At 37.7% G+C, this 20,799-nt stretch overlaps 1 long non-coding RNA gene across 2 annotated transcripts in view; it reads left to right on the top strand.

Moving 5' to 3' along the window:
• Window positions 1–798: 798 nt before the first annotated feature.
• LOC132659319 (uncharacterized) overlaps window positions 799–20,799 on the top strand; it is a 293,314-nt gene continuing 273,313 nt past the window's right edge. For both annotated transcript variants that reach the window (XR_009599611.1, XR_009599612.1), the window contains exon 1: window positions 799–866. This is a non-coding gene — a long non-coding RNA (uncharacterized LOC132659319). The remainder of the gene's footprint in view (window positions 867–20,799) is intronic.

The following is a 20,799-nucleotide window of genomic DNA, read 5'->3' as shown; positions in this document are numbered from 1 at the left end:
AAATGGGTGTAACCCTGGGCTTTGATACAACTGGCCTTTCAGCCCCCACTTGAGATTTGCACATCCTCAAGGGAAGCTGTGGTTTGGAATAAGATCGTGCATTTAATTTCACTCAGAGAACTTATTGGACTTGGCACCAAAAGAAAGAATTTGCAGTATATTTTTTGTCATGATTAGTGGCCCCCTTGCCACAACATTTGATTATTTTGGAAAGGGAAAAGTTAAATCCTTGTAAAGTTGTGATTTACAATTTTCGAGCATCCAGGTAGGGAGCATGACTTCTGCCAGCTTGATCATGGGATCCGCATTTTATTCTAGCTCATTGATGTGAGAAAACAAAACAGTTCTGTGGGGGAAAATAGACTTGAAAATATATCCCTTGATTATCCTGGGAGATTTTTCTCTCCAAACTACATCTTCTTTCAGTCACATTGATTTTGGTATCCACTGGAACTTGTAGCAAGAAACTGGCATGTGGCTGGTTTACTTTTCATTTCTAATCTGTAGTATCTGGTATTTTATTTTATCATTTGACTTCCTTGCCCTCGCAGTTATGTAAATCTTGAGGCAAATGAGTTAAAAAGAGGTTCTTATTTTATACCTGGACATTTTTTCTCAAGCTTTATAATTAAGATTAGAGATCTTGTGGGTATTTTAAAAATATACTAAAATTTGTCCAAATAGCCAAAGGCAAAGGGAATGACCAACCGGGTAGCTGATGAATATTTTCCTGGTAGATGTACAACAACGTTCCCCACAACTGGGATGCTTTATCCTTTGACATTAAGAATGCTGTTTGCAGAAGTAACATTCCTTTGAACACTCAGCGTTCTGAAATCGTGTCCCGCCGCAAGGACTCAAGTAGGGTAAGTCTGAGCCTCGACACTGAGTAACGGCCAGGCTTAATTAGATTCTGTCCTGGTGTCCAGCACTTATATACAGTCAGTTGGGTCTTAAAATAAATCTTGACGGGGAATTAATAATAAATTCCACTTCTTATACTACTTTTGAGTTTTTTGGTCTATTTCTAGCTGGATTTGTACTTGTTTATAATGTTTAGGCAGGGAGTTCTCACCATGCTTACTAAGTGAAAGTGATTTGCTGAATAATGTCAATGTAGCAATGTTAGTGGTATTGTTGGCAGAGAGAAAACACTTTTTCTCTCATTCTAGACTTGGACAGGAGATAAAGATAAATACATGAATTCCACTGGTATTTGGGAAGTTCTATACTTGTCCCAAGTTAAGTGTGGTGGTTAAGGGAACAGATGAGTAAGGGCAAAGAGTCTGGGTTCTAATCCAAGCTGGCTGTGCGACCTGGGCAAATTGTTTATCTTCTGTAAGCCTCAGTTTTTTTCATCTGTACAATGGAGTAAAACTACTTAATTTGGTTATTGAGGGGATGGAAAGAGTTAACATATCATTAATAGCATAATGATTGGCACATGATAGGAATTCAACAAGAGTTCGCTATAATGGCTGTTTGTTTGATATTGACTTCATTAGCAGGATATTTTCTGGTTGTGTATTGTCGTAAATTTAGATTCACCTTCTCTGTGAAAGCAAGATAGGAGATCTACTTTCTCTCCACTTGCAATGATTTAATAACAGTGAGTAACTGTTTTCTTATTTGACCCCACCTTTACAAAGCTATTGTGAAATTTGAAATAAGACAGTTTATTCTGTGTTAATGAGGCATCTTTCAATTGACAGTAATACCAACTTTTTCTTCCATAATTTCTCATGTTTCTAGGGATTCTGATCTTTTTTCCACTTCCCTCCTGCCCTCTCCCCTCTCTTCTCATGAGTACGTGTGTGCACACACACACACACACACACATAGTTATTTTTACTCTCTCACACGCTTCTCCAGGATTTATTTCCCTCTCCAATGGATTCATTCTAGGTGATCTATCTCCATATGATGGAAGAGCATAGGTGATTTTACAGCTAGCAATCCTAGAGGATATATATTAGAATAATGCAGCACAGAGACAATTCCCAAAGCGAAAGCTAAGTTTTCCCTCAAGTACCAATAATAGGTATAAACTCACAAGTTACAACTTGTGGTCCATTTTTCTGTACATAAGATCTTTATATTTGAACAATTTTTAAATGCCTTTGCCTAAAGTAATGCAACTCTCCTATGTATTATAAACACATTTACTCCTTCCAAAAGATGTATAAACTCTAGGCTTACTCTCTTATTGCATCCCAGGTCCAAGCTGAGTCTTTAAGGGATGTGCATTTGCTTTGAGTAGGATACAGATGTAATAATTTCATGGTTCACTCACTGAATGCTAAGTGGTGATTTCAGTTACCTCCTCCAGAGACAACAGTCAAGGAAAAGGGGGATACATTCATTAAGACTGCCATTTAGAAAAGGGGAGGAGAAACAGCTCACAGTGGCCAAGAGTTGTTGGTATATACTATATTCTGCTGGACTAGAGTAGAAGATCAAGACAAGATCTCTTCCTTCTGGTGGGGAACACAGATTCCTCCCCACCAACCTGGCTACTCTTGCATCTGCTCTCAGTGGCTCTTGCCCATTGTCTATCATAGTTTCGTTGAGAAGACAAAGTTCTCCTGTGGTGACACATTGACTCTAACCAGCTCATGGCATCCTCACATGGTATCAGCACCTTGGGGATGGACCATTCCCTCAGACTATTATTTGTTAAACTTTGAGTTTCTTTGATAAACATCTTTACAACCTCGGGCTTCCCTGGTAGCTCAGATGATAAAGAATCTGCCTGCAATGTAAGAGACAGGGGTTTGATCCAGTTGGGAAGATCCTCCGGAGAAGGGAATGGCAACCCACTCCAGTATTCTTGCCTGGAAAATTCCATGGATAGAGGAACCTGGCAGACCATAGTCCATGGGGTTGCAAAGAGTCAGATATGACTGAGTGACCAGTGCACACTCTTTATAAACTCAAAAAGCTGTCTATTTGTTGTTTTAGTTTTTTTCTGTAAGACTTTCACATATTATGATTCTATGATGCCCATTCTTTTCACCTTTTAACAATTCAGAAATGAGGAAGTGTGTTGCAATCAGTAGTAGCTTAGATTTTATAAAATAAGGGAGCTTCTAAAATCAGTGAATGCTTGTAATCAAAGGCTGGATTCTAGACCCTGTTATGGGTATGTATTCTTTTAGTAAGAGTCTTGGTGTGTGTTGTCCACAGTAGCCCTGCTGTGCTGCTAAGAAACACATTAAAAGAGGCAAAAATTTCTACACAGTTCACTCATTAGAGTGGTGGAATATGGAGGGACATGATGGACAAAGTCAAGCACATTACCATGCCCATTTGTTATCTTTATCATTTTAAAAATTTGACTATTTATTCTTATAAATGGGCTTTCCTGGTGGCTCAGATAGTAAAGAATCTGCCTTCAATGCAGGGGATCTAGGTTCGATCCCTGAGTTGGAAAGATCCCCTGGAGGAGGAAATGGCAACCTACTCCAGTATTCATGCCTGGAAAAGTCTATGGACAGAGGACTCTGGTGGGCTATAGTCCATGGGGTTGCAAGAGTTGGACACAACTGACCACCTAACACTTACAATGCTCTTACAAATACCTCTGGTGTTCATCAGTGCTGTTTACCTTAGCACTGTCATCTGGAATACTACTCTGTTCTCTTCCAAAACATCTCCTGATACCACTTGCAGAGACACAATTGAGGTTGGAATTAACTCACATGGTTGTGATCAAATCTGGCATTTTTACCATTCATAGTTTCTGTGAAGTATTAAGTTGTCGTTTGCATTTAAAAAAGTAACAGCACTATGATCCTCATAGTCTTTTGCAGATTAAGTCTATCCTTAGAAAACTACTAGATTTAATATATTTCCAAGAAACAGAGATCAGGCTTATTTGTGACATAGGTAATTTATCTGTTTTGTCTCCATCTAGCCCTCTAAGTTCTGTGTCCATTGCTTGTACCCACTTCCTTTTCAAATTGCACTTGAGTAACTCAGACTATCCTGTTCCTTAAAACACGCCTCTTTCAAAACCTCCATCAAGAAACAGGGCTGGTATTAATTAGTTTTACTCTAGTATGACTTAAAGTCTGTCTTAGTTGCACTTTCCTTTTACACTGAAACAGGAACAGTGAGGATATTTCTCACTGAGCAGCCTCTCAAGTATGGCTAATGAAGATACTGCCCACACTGACTAAAAATAAAAGTCTGCTTGGAGGATGGGTTAGATGAAGGTCTAGAACCATATTTGTCAAACATAATCATGAAAATTTATCTGGAGCATTAAAAAAAAATTTTCCTGGGCCCTGTTCCAGACTTATCGGGTCAGACTCTCTGGAATAAGGTCTTGAGAATCGCGTTTATTGAATTCCCCAGGCAGTTATTGTGTCCAGACAAATTGGCCAATAAGCCAATAATGGGAGAGGATATAAACATAAGAGAGCACAGTGGACGCCACAAGTTACTACATGGCATGCAAAGGGTTGAAACTGATGAATCTTCAAGTATACTCATCGTTGCCATACTCACTGAAATGATTTTGTTCCTCCTAGAGTTCATTTCTTCCTTTTTATTGCAAACTTTAATACATTCAAAAGGTAGGAGGCTGTATGCAGTTTGAAACCAGAGAGAGCAATTAAGACTAAATCTCACATGATAGGATGGTGAAGACTGTACGGAAGCAGGACACACTACTATTTTGTGCACATAAATAGTCCCTTGGTTTCATCTCATTTAGTTTTTGCTGAGTAACTTTACTCCAAATTTATCATTCTGAGGGCTTTCATTTCTTCATTCTTTAGTCTCTTAAACATTTTATTTATAATTTTCTCCAACTTTATTGAGGACTGATTGACACATAAAATCATCTATATTAAAAGTGTATAAAATAATGATTTGATATACGTTGTAGAATGATTACCAAAATGAATATAATTAATACATCTCTCCCCTTGCTGTGTGTGTAATGAGAATGGTTAAATTTACTTGCAGAAACTTTTAAGTCTACAATACTATATTAATAACTATAGTCACCATGCTGTTTATTAGATCCTCAGGACTTCTTTTAACTGAACATTTGTACACTTTACATACATCTCCCCCTTTTCCCTGCCCCCAGCCTCTGCCAACTACCATTCTGAGAGTGTTATTCTAAGTGAAATAAGCGAGACAGAGAAAGACAAATACTATGTAGTATCACTAATATATAGAATCTTTAAAAAAATAATCAAATTTCATAGAAACAGAATAGAATGGTGGGTACTTTAATTTTTCTAATATGAGATGATTTTGCAAGTATTTTTATTACTTTAGTAAACAGCAAATTTACAGGTAAAAAAATGAATACCATGATATATATTATGTTTTATAACTTTGTACTATTTAATATTTTTATAGAAACATAAAGTTTGTGTGTTATGTACAGTTAAAACTATTCTAACATAAACTTTTGAATTGTCACTATATACATAGGTTATACTGAAATGGTTAAAATATATTCCTTCATGTAATTTGAATACTGCTTTGTTGCAAGGATCTTGGCAGAGGGATAAAGCAACAATAATAAAATAATTTGACAAGAGATATTCTAAAGTATGATAGTCCATTATTTAGCCAGACCCTTCTATAAGAATTATTCAAACCAGTAGTAGTTCATTAAATTTTTCTAATGATAATTATTTAATTCATACCTTTTAGATGGGCTGTAAACTGGCTTAGATACAAGAATCCTATATTCCATTTTAGTCTCTGCTTTGTAAATATGTTGTCATTAATAGTGGCGTTTCTGTTGGCCTAAAAAAGAGACCAAACTGCTCCAGGTCTGAGATCATCAGTCCTATGTCTTTCCAGATCTCTCCGTGTAAGAATTTGTGAATCCAGAAAAGAGAAAGAGTTAAACCTATTCTCCTAGTTGGCAGAAACTTTGTAGTTTAAAATTACACACTGACTCTGGTGTAGAGACACAAGAAATTATAGAGCAGACACTGTCCAGGACAACGTATAATTTAAAATGTACTAAAGAATGTATACCGCATGGCAAAGTAAGTGAAGTGCTTCTTCAAATATAAGTGTTTTGCATAGAAAGGCAGTAATTATCCACTCCTAGGGAAATGTTTGCATTCATTCTAAATCAATATTTACTATTCATTTCTTGTGTTCAACAAAACAGAGATTTAACTTTTTTTTAATTTTAATGAAGCCCTAAGACTACAATAATTCTACAATGTAATTGTCTTGATATGAAATATTGCTAAATGGTGTTGCTATTTCGAGAAAGAGCAGTGTGAAATGGAAGGGTATCCCTATTTGTGAAATGTTTCTTTGGGAACATTCAATTCATACTCAGCCAAGCAGGGAGGCTCTCCAGTTTTCAAAGATAACTTAAGCTATCTCTTTGCTAAGGCCCTTAACTAGGATCATTCAGATGAGTCCTTGCCTATATATTTTTTCTTCTTTTTCCTAACACACTTTCTGATAATGATTCTGTTTCAGCTCAAATATTGCCTTTTTGAGGGGGTGTGTGTGTGTGTGTGAATGTATGTAAAAAAAACCTCTTCTATATAACATTTTTTTTTTTTTCAGGAGAAAAGGATTTCTTTCCCTGTTTTCCCTCCCAATTTCTCCTGATTATTTAGTTCAAAAGAACTTCAGGGAAAATGGTAAAGGGAAAAAATAAGAAAATAGGACACATGAATACTGTATTCTGAGACAAGACTGAAAGTTTCTGGCATATTTTTATTTATAGAGTCTTGATCCGATCATTCTATGAATTTTCTTTGAAAAATGACTATAATTTTTTATTACAGAGTCTAAAAAAGAACTGGGCAGTATAACAATATGTTATAATTACAATATGAATACCCTTTTTCTTGGCAACAGAAATAATAATGCCTTTGCCCCTGACTTTCAGGTCAAAGTGGAGTCCTTTCATGCCCACCATTATGTTTCCAAATGCTAGATAAATGCCCAAGTTTCCTTATATTTCTGTCTTCCACTTCTGTATATATTGTAAGACCTAAGGTATTTTGTTGTTCTTAATTTACTTTTTTGTTGTTGTTGTTATTAGTGGCCAAGGGGACATATTTTTTAAGACTCCACTATTCCCATGAGATTTTTCAGATTATTGTATTGATTAGCTTACTTGATATTAAAATTTAATCAATATTGTATTTTCAGATGCACAGCTTCTATAGTGTCTCTGTATTATTTAAAACAAGATTTAGAGCTGGAGGGGAGTCAAATGTAAATTATATACCTTTGCAATCTCATCACATAGTTCATGTGGCACCTCTGCTTTTAAAATATCCATGTAACAGCAGCATGGGGTGGGTCTGTACTGAGTTTCCTCTCTGTGTCTTCCTGCCATTCATAATTCATGCAAGCTCTTTCAGCAAGTTACTATTTGGTACGCACTCTGGGGACAAATAATATCATTTATGTATTGTGATTGCTACTCTACTCTATCTTCCTCTTTATTGACAAGAAACAAGGGTGTTGCTTGTAGTTTTGAAACTAAATGGGGTGCAGAAATTGTCCTTCTCTTTCTGAGAAAGGCACCCTCTTTCTGCGGAAACGTTATTGTAAACTGTACTGTTATAAATGGTGTGTTAGTTCTCAAGATATCCCTTTCTCAATGACTGAAGTATCAAAGTGTTCCTTTAGCATTCAGTGGAAAGAGCCATTGGAAAAGCAGGCGGTTAAGGACACGTTCCTGAAGTCTGGAAAATCAATGGGACGCTAAAAAGAGAACTGAAGTGGACTGGAAGGAACCTCTTGAGGGTCATTTAAAACACCAGAAACTGATTATGAACAGAGCTTTTACCCAAGGAACTGGAGGGGGCCGGCAAACGCATTCTACTGCACTCCAGTTAAATGTCTAATAGTTGAGATGTTTTCTGCACAGCCCATAAAGGATAATGAGGAAGGCTTTGATAGCTCTAAAGAAAGTTGCTCTGTGGCCTCTCACAAAACCATGATCTGAGTGTAGGTGGCAAATACTTGCATACCCCAAAATGAGAAGGGGCAATGCCAGTTAGGTAAGGCAGTTACCTTGCTAATGGTGCAGGAAAGGGATCCTGATGTGAGTTTGTACTGGAGGGAAAAATAAAAGTAGGTGATGTCAGAGTGTAAAATCTAAGACCTCATTTCCTTAAACTGCAGTTTTCTGGAGACCTTGAAATTATCTATGATTTAACCTCTACATGATAATTATTTAATGTAGGTTAAATTAAGGATTAACCTGCATTCTTAATTTTATTGTATTGTGGGTTTTTTTTGCAGATTATGAATTGTTCCTTATATTAGTTGTGATTAAAAATATTGTGTTCTCTTCTGTTGCAATAATTTCTGTTACTTCTCTTTTGTTGCAATAATTATTCTTTTATATCACCACCCCTCAACTCCAGTAAAGATAGACCCCATTAATAATTTAAAAAACAAAAAATAAGTATATACATGTTGAAGTATTTATATTAAGTTTGGTAATGAAGAAAGCAAGTTTCATTAACTGTTCTTTTTATGGTGCCTTTGCTACTCTCAGGGAAAGTATTAAAAAGAGAAACCTTAAAATCCTCTCCAAGGCACTGAGGACACTTACATTGACCTTGTATTCACTCTTTCAGAGTATGAGATGGTTACACTGAATAAGAGAACAGTTGAATACTTTTGTCGATAGAAGTAATTTGCTACATGGTTGATAGGCTAGTCCACCAAGAATAAAGTGATGCTTTCTTTTGGCTTTAGCCAAGAATTGATCAATTGATTAGTTTACAAAGATGGATGGCACATCTTCTTGCCCTAATACCCAAATAACTGTTGAGAATTAGCTGAGACACAGCACGTAATAAACACAAAGGAGAAAGAGAAGTACTCAAAGATTCTCCTTAATTTACCCAGATGTAAATCAAAATTTAATGCCCAGCAGAGACATGTTCAATAAAAGTTCAATAAGCATAAAGTAACAATATTCTTTGAATTGATGATCGGAGAGAATGGGCAGTGTAGTGTTCTACAATGGAGAAGGCAATGGCATCCCACTCCAGTACTCTTGCCTGGAAAATCCCGTGGACGGAGGAGCCTGGAAGGCTGCAGTCCATGGGGTTGCTAAGAGCTGGACACGACTAAGTGATTTCACTTTTACTTTTCACTTTCATGCATTGGAGAAGGAAATGGCAACCCACCTCAATGTTCTTGCCTGGAGAATCCCAGGGACGGGGGAGCCTAGTGGGCTGCTGTCTATGGGGTCACACAAAGTTGGACACGACTGAAGCGACTTAGCAGCAGCAGCAGCAGTGTTCTACAAAGAATATCCCCAGCCACTTACTGCTTACATTTACATGGATGTGCTGGTGATGATCCTCTCTTTATCCCAGTACCGCAGTCCTGGAAGACAGACTGGGAGATGGCAAGATGGGGCACTGCATCAAAATTGGTCATCAACCACACTTGGACTCATTTCAGCTGCAGTGAGGTTCAGTGTGGGAAATCAATAATGGCTAGATGTTTCTTAGTTTTATTCTACTGCCTATGTCAGCAATTCTTAAGCTTTTTGGTCTCAATAACCCTGTTACACTAAAAAAAAAATTGAGAACATTAAGTAATAGGATATTATATCTGTCAATATTTACCCTAATGTAAATTTAAAGCTGATCTTTAGAAAAGTATTTATTGTTCAAACAATAATAAATTCACTTCATTAGCAAACCATCTTCCATGAAAAGTAACATTTTCCAAAAAAAAAAATTATTTACTGAAAAGAGTGGCACTGTTTTAGCAAATGTCTTCAATGTCTGAGTTCTCATATCTGCTTCTTCATTCAATTTGCTGTCACATCAAATAGTACGTAGCCATTGGAAAACTCCACTGTATACACATGAGAAAATGAGGTTTAAAAAGGCAAAAAATATTATCCTGCACATAGTTTTGATTCTGTAGAATCCCTGAAAGTGTCTCAGGACCCCTCAGGTACCCTCATGTATCACACTGTTGGTCTGTAATGTTTTGAAGACATGCCTATTTACCTGTCCTGTATGAGTTCAATGTAACACCTGGCACATGCAATGTACTTAATACTATTTATTTTCTAATTATTTTTCTTCAGCTCAAAATAAATCTTTCAAACTTGTGCTTTAGGGCTCAGATAGCTTCAGATCTTAATGATCTTTTATGTATACCTAAATGACAAAGGAGAACATTCTCTTACCTTAGATCTCTTCTCAGGACCACTTTTCTTTACCTTTGTAGAAAGTTAATAAAGAAAAGGATAAGAAAATGGGAATGGAAAAAAGTAGGTGCTTAGGATCCCTAAGAAGGACATAATTACATATTTGGGACACTAGATTTCTGTAATCCTTAAGTAGCCAATCCTAGTGGATTCTAAAATATTTTCAGAAGCATTAATAATTTCAAAGCAAATAGGGTGTTGATAGTGTGGTATGGCTGACGTATGATTAGAGGGGACTTCTAGGACTTGTTGCTGTTTCATCATCTGATAACCGATGCAACCGAGCACAGCTTATAAACAAGAGTACCATATGGTTCAGATAGATGAAACTCTGTTAATAGTCAGATCAGTCATCCAGTGTATTTAAAGCCTGGACAAAACAAAGGTATTTTTATGGTTTGATACTGAATTTTTGATAAAGCAAATGTTAAGATTCATTTGTTTTGATTAATGGCTATGGATCACCTGCTATGTGCTATGGGTAAATCAATGTAAAAAGAGTATGATTTCTGCCTTCAAATGCTTTGCATTATACTGAAATATACCCATAAAACATGGAAATTAATGATACAGAGTAATGAATATTAGGATGTGAAGAAAGCAAGATGTTTTAAGAATTCATAAAAAGGGACATAACTGAGTCTTGTAGGAAGAGTAAACTTTCAGGGGGAAAGATAAATTACCTAAACAATGAATGGAACTAACCTGGTTGGAATTCATATGGAACTGAGAAGATATGCCATGCAAGAGAGTTAAGAGAGAGTATAATTCATTTGCTTATGTGGGAGAATTTCAGTAAGAATACTGGAGGGGGCTGCCATTTCCTTTTCCAAGCTTAGAAGTACAAACTTCTAAAGGAGTCTGCAGAGTAGTGAGTGAGAAGCTGGACATGTAACAAGGAGAAGGAGGAGATTTGAAAGGGGTTACATTTAATTTTGAAGTAATTATGGAGCCTTTGAAGGCTTTTAACCAAAACGCAATCACAAGTAGGCTTGACTTTTATCAAGTTTACTCTGGTTGCCACCCAAAACCAAGACTAGTGTTGTGTTGATGTAAAAAAAAAGGAGGGGGGAATGCAGACCTTTATAGATAAAACAGCAGCAAAATTGATGGCAGACAATGGGCATATTCTAGAGATCCAGAGAACGTTGAACAGACTGGATTTAATAATGGTGCAGAGGTTGAGATGGAGTGAAGAGGGAAAGTTAGTGTAATGCTCAGGTTCCTGGCATATGCAGTTGAATGTTTCATTGAAATAGGAGCCCAAAAGGAGAAATACTTCAATACAAATGTCAGGGAAAGCTGATGAATCCACTATTTTTGAAATATCCAAGTAGAGATGTTAAATATTACATGACATCTATGGAATCTACTAAACTATGACATCCATTAAGTTAAAGTTTATGGAATCATGTATTTCACCAGATTATGGAATCCACTAGACTAACCATCATTAAATGGACAATGACTTTGCTTGTTTCTCCATTGCCTATCATATAGCTACCTAATAGTAGAAATTTACCAAATATTTGTAGAATAGGTGAAAAAACAAATAGTGTGAATAAAGAAATATGAGGAGAGATTTGGAATGGCTAGTTAGATTTAGAAGTCATTAGTACACAGGTGATGGCTGAAGTCAAAGGAGTAAGTAAAATAACCCATGTAGGTAACTGACAGTAAAATGAGAAGGGATGTTTAAAGGTATCTGGAGAATTGCAACATACAAGAAATAGAGTAGAAAATGAAAGCTCTGAAGAAGAAGAGCTGAAGAATTAGAAATTATATCAATTAATATTTTTTCATAAGCAGCAAAGGTTGTCTTTGCGACCCCGTGGACTGCAGCTTACCAGGCTTTCCTGTTCTTCACCATCTCCCAGAGCTTGCTCAAACTCATGTCCGTTGAGTCGATGATGTCATCCAACCATCTTGTCCTCTGTCATCCCCATTCTGCTCTTTCCCTCAACCTTTCCCAGCATCAGAGTCTTTTCCAATGAGTCGGCTCTTCACATCAGGTGGCCAAAGTATTGGAGCTTCAGCATCAGCAAAGTTTCACTTTCTCTTATTTTAAGCAAAACTTAAATTTACTGAAGAATATCTGGAGATAACAGGAATGAATGTGGAGAACTGGATTTGGAAAATGAGCATAAACAAATGAGCTCTGGAGAAATGAATCGCATGAACTATAAGTGTTATAATGTTATAACTGTTACAATGCAGCAAGAACTGTAGGGTCTTCTGTCCCTGCCAGTACATGAGTATGATGTCTAACCCTCCCTACACCCTGACTTGATCAGGTGTTAAAGTCCCTGGAGAAAGTGGGCAGTAGGCTGAGTCCTGCCTACAAACACTACATCCTGAGCTGGGGAAAAGAGAAGACGGTTCTGTCCCTTCAGCTTCCTTAATGGAATGTAGCCACAACATCCCACCAGAACTTCACAGCAGTGGGGCATCTCTGAGAGGAAAGAGAGGTGCCAATAGTAAAGTGAGGGGAGTAGATGGGTAGAACAAAAAAATGACAAAGGTTCAGTTCAGTTCAGTCACTCAGTCGTGTCCGACTCTTTGCGACCCCATGAATCACAGCACACCAGGTATCCCTGTCCATCACCAACAGCTGGAGTTCACTCAGACTCACGTCCATCGAGTGAGTGATGCCATCCAGCCATCTCATCCTCTGTCGTCCCCTTCTCCTCCTGCCCCTAATCCCTCCCAGCATCAAAGTCTTTTCCAATGAGTCAACTCTTCGCATGAGGTGGCCAGAGTACTGGAGTTTCAGCTTTAGCATCATTCCTTCCAAAAGAAATCCCAGGGCTGATCTCCTTCAGAATGGACTGGTTGGATCTCCTTGCAGTCCAAGGGACTCTCAAGAGTCTTCTCCAACACCGCAGTTCAAAAGCATCAATTCTTCAACGCTCAGCCTTCTTCACAGTCCAACTCTCACATCCATACATGGCTACTGGAAAATCCATAGCCTTGACTAGATGGACCTTAGACGGCAAAAGAACTTATACACAGAGTACATCATGAGAAACGCTGGACTGGAAGAAACATAAGCTAAAATCAAGATTGCCGGGAGAAATATCAATAACCTCAGATATGCAGATGACACACCCTTATGGCAGAAAGTGAAGAGGAACTAAAAAGCCTCTTGATGAAAGTGAAAGTAGAGAGTGAAAAAGTTGGCTTAAAGCTCAACATTCAGAAAACAAAGATCATGGCATCCGGTCCCATCACTTCAAGGGAAATAGATGGGGAAACAGTGGAAACAGTGTCAGACTTTATTTTTTGGGGCTCCAAAATCACTGCAGATGGTGACTGCAGCCATGAAATTAAAAGACACTTAATCCTTGGAAGAAAAGTTATGACCAACCTAGATAGAGTATTCAAAAGCAGAGACATTACTTTGACAAAGATTACTATGAGACAAAAGCTAGAAAACCATGTCCATCTTCTAAATCAAGATAAATTTAAGTGAAAGAGAAACACAAAGGGTTCTTATCTTGCAGCAGCAACAAGGAGGTCATTGGTCATGTAGCAAAAGCAGTATGAACTGTGTAGTGCTGCTGGTGACCAGACTGGAATAGGTTGGGAACCGAGAGTTGGGTGACAGAGTGAAAATAGCTGGTGTAGAGGACCTTTTCAAGAAGTTTAACTTAAATTAATGCAAAAGGAAATTTGCTTTTATGATTTGGAAGCATTCAGAATGGCAGAGAAAACAACTTTGCCTTTTGGTAGAGATTTTTGAATTCTCATGGTCAGGAAAAGAGTTCTTAATACTGCATGACCCTAGATGGGTAAATTTCCACATCTGGGCAATTACCATACATTGGAATTTCTTTCTTTTTGCAGGGCACCAGTAAGTTGTACAACTCTGTAAATGACTTTGCTTTTACCTCAAATTCTAGGTCACGTGATTTTCCACTTAGATGCTTCCATGTATGTTTGCTGTTATACTGAATATTGCTGTCTTTGTATTTCTCTTTAACTAGAATTTCAAACACATTGAGGACAGGGAGGTGTTTCATTTCTTACAGTACCTATCACAACAGGGACATGAAATAGTGCCCATGCTCAGGGAGTTTTGATTGATTAGCTTATTGATTTGGAAGAATATTGACTGGAATGACATTCACCCACAAATCTTCACACACGAAAAAATGATTTTTAAATGGTTTTCCTCCTTGAAGTGTTATTCAATATCCCCCCTGGCTTCCTTTTACCATTGAAGTTGTTGTGAAGATGCAGGAAAGAAAAGCACACATTTTTGCATTTTAAGATAGAATAAACTTTTAGATTGGAAACTTCCAAAACAAACTAAAACCAATGAAAAGTGTGTTTTACTGCTTTATATCTAAAAATGGCTCTACCCAATTTAAGCTATTTTTAAAACCTGTGTATTCATGCAGCTTGCATACCAAAATGAAAATTGGTGAGCTATAAACCCTTGAAAAACAGGGTTTATAATGGAAACAGTAATTGACCCTTAAGTACAACATCAAAAATACAATACTATATAATACAAAGCCCAGGGCTTGGGATCCCATCTCTGCTCTAACCTCAGATTGGCACACTAACCCAACACCACAAAGCCAACTAATAGTTATACTCTGAGATGTTTTCTTCTTACATGGCAGAAAAGTAGATATGTGATCCAATAGCCACATGGAGTTAAGCTTTGGAGAACCAGTACTCTGAATATCTTTAATGAACTCACCGTTCTAGAGCTATATCACTATTAACTAATTAGACTTGCTTGGATAAACCATTCAATTAAAAAAAGAAAACAGAAAAGAAAACACACACACACAAAAACAAAAAAACAAAAAACCTACTACTATCTCTGAAGTTGTATTTCCTTGTATCATAGACTTTGAGTATGTAATATCATATCACAGGATTCAGTGAGGATACACTAACCAATTGTCGGGGAAATCTCACAGAATTACTCAAAATATTTTGAAATATTTAGAGTTGTCTTCAACTTTACTCTAGTTCAGAGATGGTCCAGTTTCCTATTTCCAAGCCACAGCTATCCATTTTTAATCATGAAAATGCAATCTAAAGGGGAAAATAATAATACTAAACTTGACTAATGAGGTATGAAGGATAAACTCAGATTCCATGTTATATCTGGCTCTAGGCAAAAAGGGGGATATGTATACTAATGATCATAGCCTATAAGGATCATAACCTATTCTGTTTTGTTTTCTTTGTAGGAATGGGGCAAGGGGTTAAGGGAGTTTGTTGCTAAAGAAGGAAAGTTCAGAGATTCCTTTCATTTTAAAGTTGAAATGTGAGAGCATTGCCAGCTTATTCCTTTAAGAAGCTTCCAAAGAATTTGTCAACTAAGAATAGAGAAAATTTTGCCTTTTAAAATGTCATCTATTCACAAAAATTTTCAGTGAGTTATGTTTATCAAGGGGTGGTTGGCAGGACTTTCTCCTGTTTTCTTGTTGGACCTTCTGTTTCTTTTGCTACCTTAAAAACTAGTGAACTTGGTAAGATGAAAGTGAGTAAAACATTGTTAGCTCTGTTCATTATATCTCTTCATCTGTACCCTGTGACCAAAATACTAAGTGAGCTTTAGAGAGAGGTCCGTGGGAGAAAGTTGGGATTGGGACAGAGGAGATATTTTTCTCTGTGGGAGTTTTTAGACGATCTTACAAGTGACAGTGCCTGTTTTGGGATTCAGCAATTTTGCTAAATGCAATTAAAACATAGCTTTTTTTTATAGTCATGTGCAAAACTGGTGTGCATCTTAAAATTTCAGTGCTTAAAAGTTTATTTGCTTATTATAATTGTTTTATTTAATAATCTTATGTCACAGCAGAGCACTCCTAAGATGTTTTTCATGTCTTTCTTCAAACACTAAGATTTATCTTAGATAACATCATGGTATATACTTCCAATTCTATTTACTCAGTGTCATGCCAAAGCCTGCAGACCTCACCAACACACATATTTGAACCCAAATACACACTTTCTTCTCTATTTTCTTTTTCTTTTCCTATTTCTTTCCTTATAGTTCTTTCATTTACTGAATTTGCTTCACCCAATTTTATGCTGTCCATTAATTCTGCAGTTTTATTCATGGCTTATAGTACTGTGCATAAATAATTGAGAGTTAAAGTTTTGAAATATTAACAGATACTTTCTCTTTTCTTTGACCCTCTTGGTCCTTTCCAGAAAATTCAGGGAAGAGATGACACATCAAAATACAAAGTAAAAATATGTAAAGTCTTAGCTTTTGAGTTTCAAGAGCTCACTCTTTAGGGAAGTCAAAGAACTCACAAAATGGGCAAAATATTTGGAAAACTACCTAATAAGTAAAAAATCAAGATATCTTCTTGCTCATTAGATAAAACTTTCTTGGGCTAGAGGCATGAAGAAAGTTCTGAAATAAATATTGAGAGTTTAGAATGGGCGGGTCCCCAAGAAAAGAAAAGGGCTCATATCCCAGTATCAACAGCTTACTCTAGGTGGATGGGAGAAGGGTGCAAGGGGGAGGCTATGTAAGGTAACAATAATTTTTAGCAGGATTGCCTCTAAGTCTGAAGGGACTTACAGAGAGCCATGGCTTCAGACAAAAACCCCAAGGTCAGGGTCACGGCCAGGAGGAGAACCTCTGAGTTATCTGGTGTCCTGGGCTACACCACTCAGTTCACGTAGACAGTGTGAGTCCTGCCTGGTATACCCATTCAGGTCTGATGGGTTTCTCTGTTTCCCTTCTTTCCCAAGCTCTTCTTGGATTCCTTTGCATAAGATTCCTAGTCCTGTGTCCACTGGCTGCAATCAACCTTTAGTAAGACTTTTCTTTCCTCCCTTATTTTGCAAAATTGCTACATTTTTAATGCAAAATTATGTGAGATCCAGACATGTATAGTTTTTTTTTTTTTAACCACTTAATCTGAGTGTGATTTGAATATATGTATTGGGAGAAAGTGGTTTTCTAGATTAACAGAGAATTTCTGGCAAACTGATTGGCCTAGAACCTGCCTACCACTGCAGGAAACTTAAGAGATGTAGGTTCAATCCCTGGGTTGGGAAGATCCCCTGGAGGGGAGAGTATGGCAACCCACTCCAGTATTCTTGGCTGGGGAAATCCCATGAACAGAGGATCCTGGTGGGCTATAATCAATGGGGTCACAAAGAGTCCAACAAGACTGAAGAAACTTTGCAAGCATGCATAGTATTTATTTCTTTTTTTCTTTTTTCTTGAGTGAAACTATACAAAGTTCACTGGGTTGAAATGAGAAACTGAGGACTCAAGGAAACTTGTTTTGTTCTGAGTATTCTAAAGTCAGGTTTTTTTGAAAGAATGCTTTAGGTTTTAGGTTATTCTTGGCTAAAAGCAAAGATTTAAGGTGAATTCACCTCTGATTCTTCTGTGAAGTGCTCTCTAAACTCTGTTGCAATAACAATTACCTGCTAAAAATTCCTACTCCCCAGGCCCTTGTACCTGCCTGTAGTTCTCATTGACCTAAATGGAGGTTAAATGCATGTTGCTGGAGGGAGAATTCCAGGCTCCAGGGAGTATCTCTCTTGTAAGTGACAGAAGGTTGTGTATGTTTGGTGTGTATGCATCCAGAAGCCACTAAGCCATGAATTTTTACCCTTGCAAGGAAAATAATTCAATTCTGGGAAATAAAAACTAGAATAGATGTCTAATTCCAACTATATAGGACATGTAGATTCACAGAAGAAAATATTTCCACTCTAGTCATTGCTTCCTTTAAGGTATCTGTAAGTTTCCTAAAGATTGTGTGCCTGTGTGATTACTAATTTATGGAAAATGTGTGTAATTAGAATCAAAAGAGGAAAACTGTATTTCCCATAAGTCACATGGCATCAGTGATGCTGTTTGCTCTCTTTTACTGTGGGTCTAATTTGGGCATTCCTCTTAAGGTAACTACTAATTTAGTCATCCAGGTATAGCATCATTAAATAATGTAAAATACAACTTCGAAAAAACGTTAAATATTTATTGAACACACATTAAATAAAACTACAGCTAGTCAATCTGTATTAAGTACTTGCTAAGTGTCATGGTCCAGGCATGGGTTGGAAACGAATTTCCAGACAGGAGACAGAATGAGAGGGAAATAAAGTTTATTAGAGTGGGAGATGTTCTAACGAACAGCGGGCTGGCTCAAGGGAGAACTGACGTTGAATGGGAGTCTTTAGTCCACTCTTACACTCAAGGTACAAGGAGTGGAATAGTGGTCTTGTGGGTCATTTGCTGATTGGATGAGGCACATATACTGGGTGGGGGAAAGAATAAGGCAAATACCTCCTCCCTATAGGGTAGGAGGGGAGACAGGTTATACTGTTCCATTAATAGTTACAACATGGGAGAGGGAAGGATGATAAGGGTCTGGTTTTTCCATTCCTGCATTCCAAGACCCTCCTTGGTTATCTGCTCTTTCATCCTTGAGTCATCACAGTAAGTACTGCTGTATCTATACCTTTCTTTTTAATAGTTCCTTGATTTTCCAGGCATGAAATCTCATGTCCTAGAAAAAGTAGGGTGGGATATTGTTGTTCAGTTGCTAAATAGTGTCCAACTCTTTGCAACACCATGTACTGCAGCACGCCAGGCTTCCCTGTCCTTCACTATCTCCCTGAGTTTGCTCAAACTCATGTCCATTGAATCAGTGGTGTCATCCAACCATCTCATCCTCTGTCATCCTCTACTCCTCTGGCCCTCAATCTTTACCAGTGTCAGGGTCTTTTTCAATGAGTTGGCTCTTTGCATCAGATGGCCAAAATATTGGAGCTTCTGTTTCATCATCAGTCCTTCCAAGGAATATTCAGAGTTGATTTCCTTTAGGATTAACAGGTTTGATCTTGCTGTACAAGGGACTCTCAAGAGTCTTCTCTAGCACCATAGTTTGAAAGGAGTGGAAGTCATTCAGTTGTGTCCAACTCTTTGCGACCCCATAGACTGTAGCCCATGAGACTCTGTCTATGGAATTCTCTAGTCAAGAATACTGTCATTTCCTCCTCCAGGGGATCTTCCAGATCCATGGATCAAACCCAGGTCTGCTTCATTGCAGGTGGATTCTTACTGTCTGAACCACCAGGGAAGCCCAGTTCAAAAGGAGCAATCAGCTAATAAATTGAATTTGTAGAGGAAGTCAATCAATAAGATTTGGTATTTTTAAAATAATTATGTACCAAATATTTTCATTTCATCTTCAGTAGAAAAAGAGAAGTACCTTTCCTAGATGTTCCTCAGTTCAGTTCAGTCGCTCAGTCATGTCCAACTTTTTGCAACCCCATGAATTGCAGCATGCCAGGCCTCCCTGTCCATCACCAATTCCCGGAGTTTACCCAAACTCATGTCCATTGAGTCGGTGATGCCATCTAGCCATCTCATCCTCTGTCATCCTCTTCTCCTCCTGCTTTCATTCTTTCCCAACATCAACATCTTTTCAAAAGAGTCAGCTCTTCACATCAGGTGACCAAAATATTGGAGTTTCAGCTTCAACATCAATCCTTCGAATGAACACTCGGACTGATTTCCTTTAGGATGGACTGGTTGGATCTCCTTGCAGTCCAAGGGACTCTCAAGAGTCTTCTCCAACACCATGGTTCAAAAACAATTCTTCTGCACTCAGCTTTCTTTATAGTCCAACTCTCACATACATACATGACTACTGGAAAACCATAGCCTTAACTAATCACCTCCATTAGCTTTGTTCATAGTGATACCTCCTAAGGCCCACTTGACTTCACATTCCAGGATGTCTGGCTCTAGGTGAGTGATCACACCATCATGATTATCTGGGTCATGAAGATCTTTTCTGTATAGTTCTTCTGTGTATTCTTGCCACCTCTTCTGAATATCTTCTGCTTCCGTTAGGTCCATACCATTTCTGTCCTTTATTGAGCCCATATTTGCATGAAATGTTCCCTTGGTATCTCTAATTTTCTTGAAGAGATCTCTAGTCTTTCTTATTCTATTGTTTTCCTCATTTCTTTGCATTGATTGCTGAGGACGGCTTTCTTATCTCTCCTTGCTATTCTTTTGGAACTCTGCATTCAGATGGGTATATCTTTCCTTTTCTCCTTTGCTTTTGGCTTCTCTTCTTTTCACAGCTATTTGTAAAGCCTCCTTAGATAGCCATTTTGCTTTGTCGCATTTCTTTTCCATGGGGATGGTCTTTTTCTCCGAATCCTGTACAATGGCACGAATCTCCGTCCATAGTTCCTCAGGTACTCTGTCTATCAGATCTAGTCCTTTAAATCTATTTCTCACTTCTATTATAATCATAAGGGATTTGATTTAGGTCATACCTGAATGGTCTAGTGGTTTCCCCTACTTTCTTCAATTTGGCAATAAGGAGTTCATGATCTGAGCCACATTCAGCTCCTGGTCTTGTTTTTGCTGATTGTATAAAGCTTCTCCATTTTTGGCTGCAGAGAATATAATCAATCTGATTTCCGTGTTGACCATCTGGTGATGTCCATGTGTAGAGTCTTCTCTAGTGTTGTTGAAAGAGGGTGTTTGCTATGACCAGTGCGTTCTCTTGGCAAAACTCTATTGATGTTTATACGTTCAGGATAATTCCAGAGGCTTCTTCTCAGAGTTGGGA

Source organism: Ovis aries, chromosome 2, assembly GCF_016772045.2.
Source record: "Ovis aries strain OAR_USU_Benz2616 breed Rambouillet chromosome 2, ARS-UI_Ramb_v3.0, whole genome shotgun sequence".
NCBI lineage: Eukaryota > Metazoa > Chordata > Mammalia > Artiodactyla > Bovidae > Ovis > Ovis aries.
The sequence above is the reverse complement of the archived record's forward strand: the minus strand, read 5'-3'. Positions and strand labels throughout refer to the sequence as shown.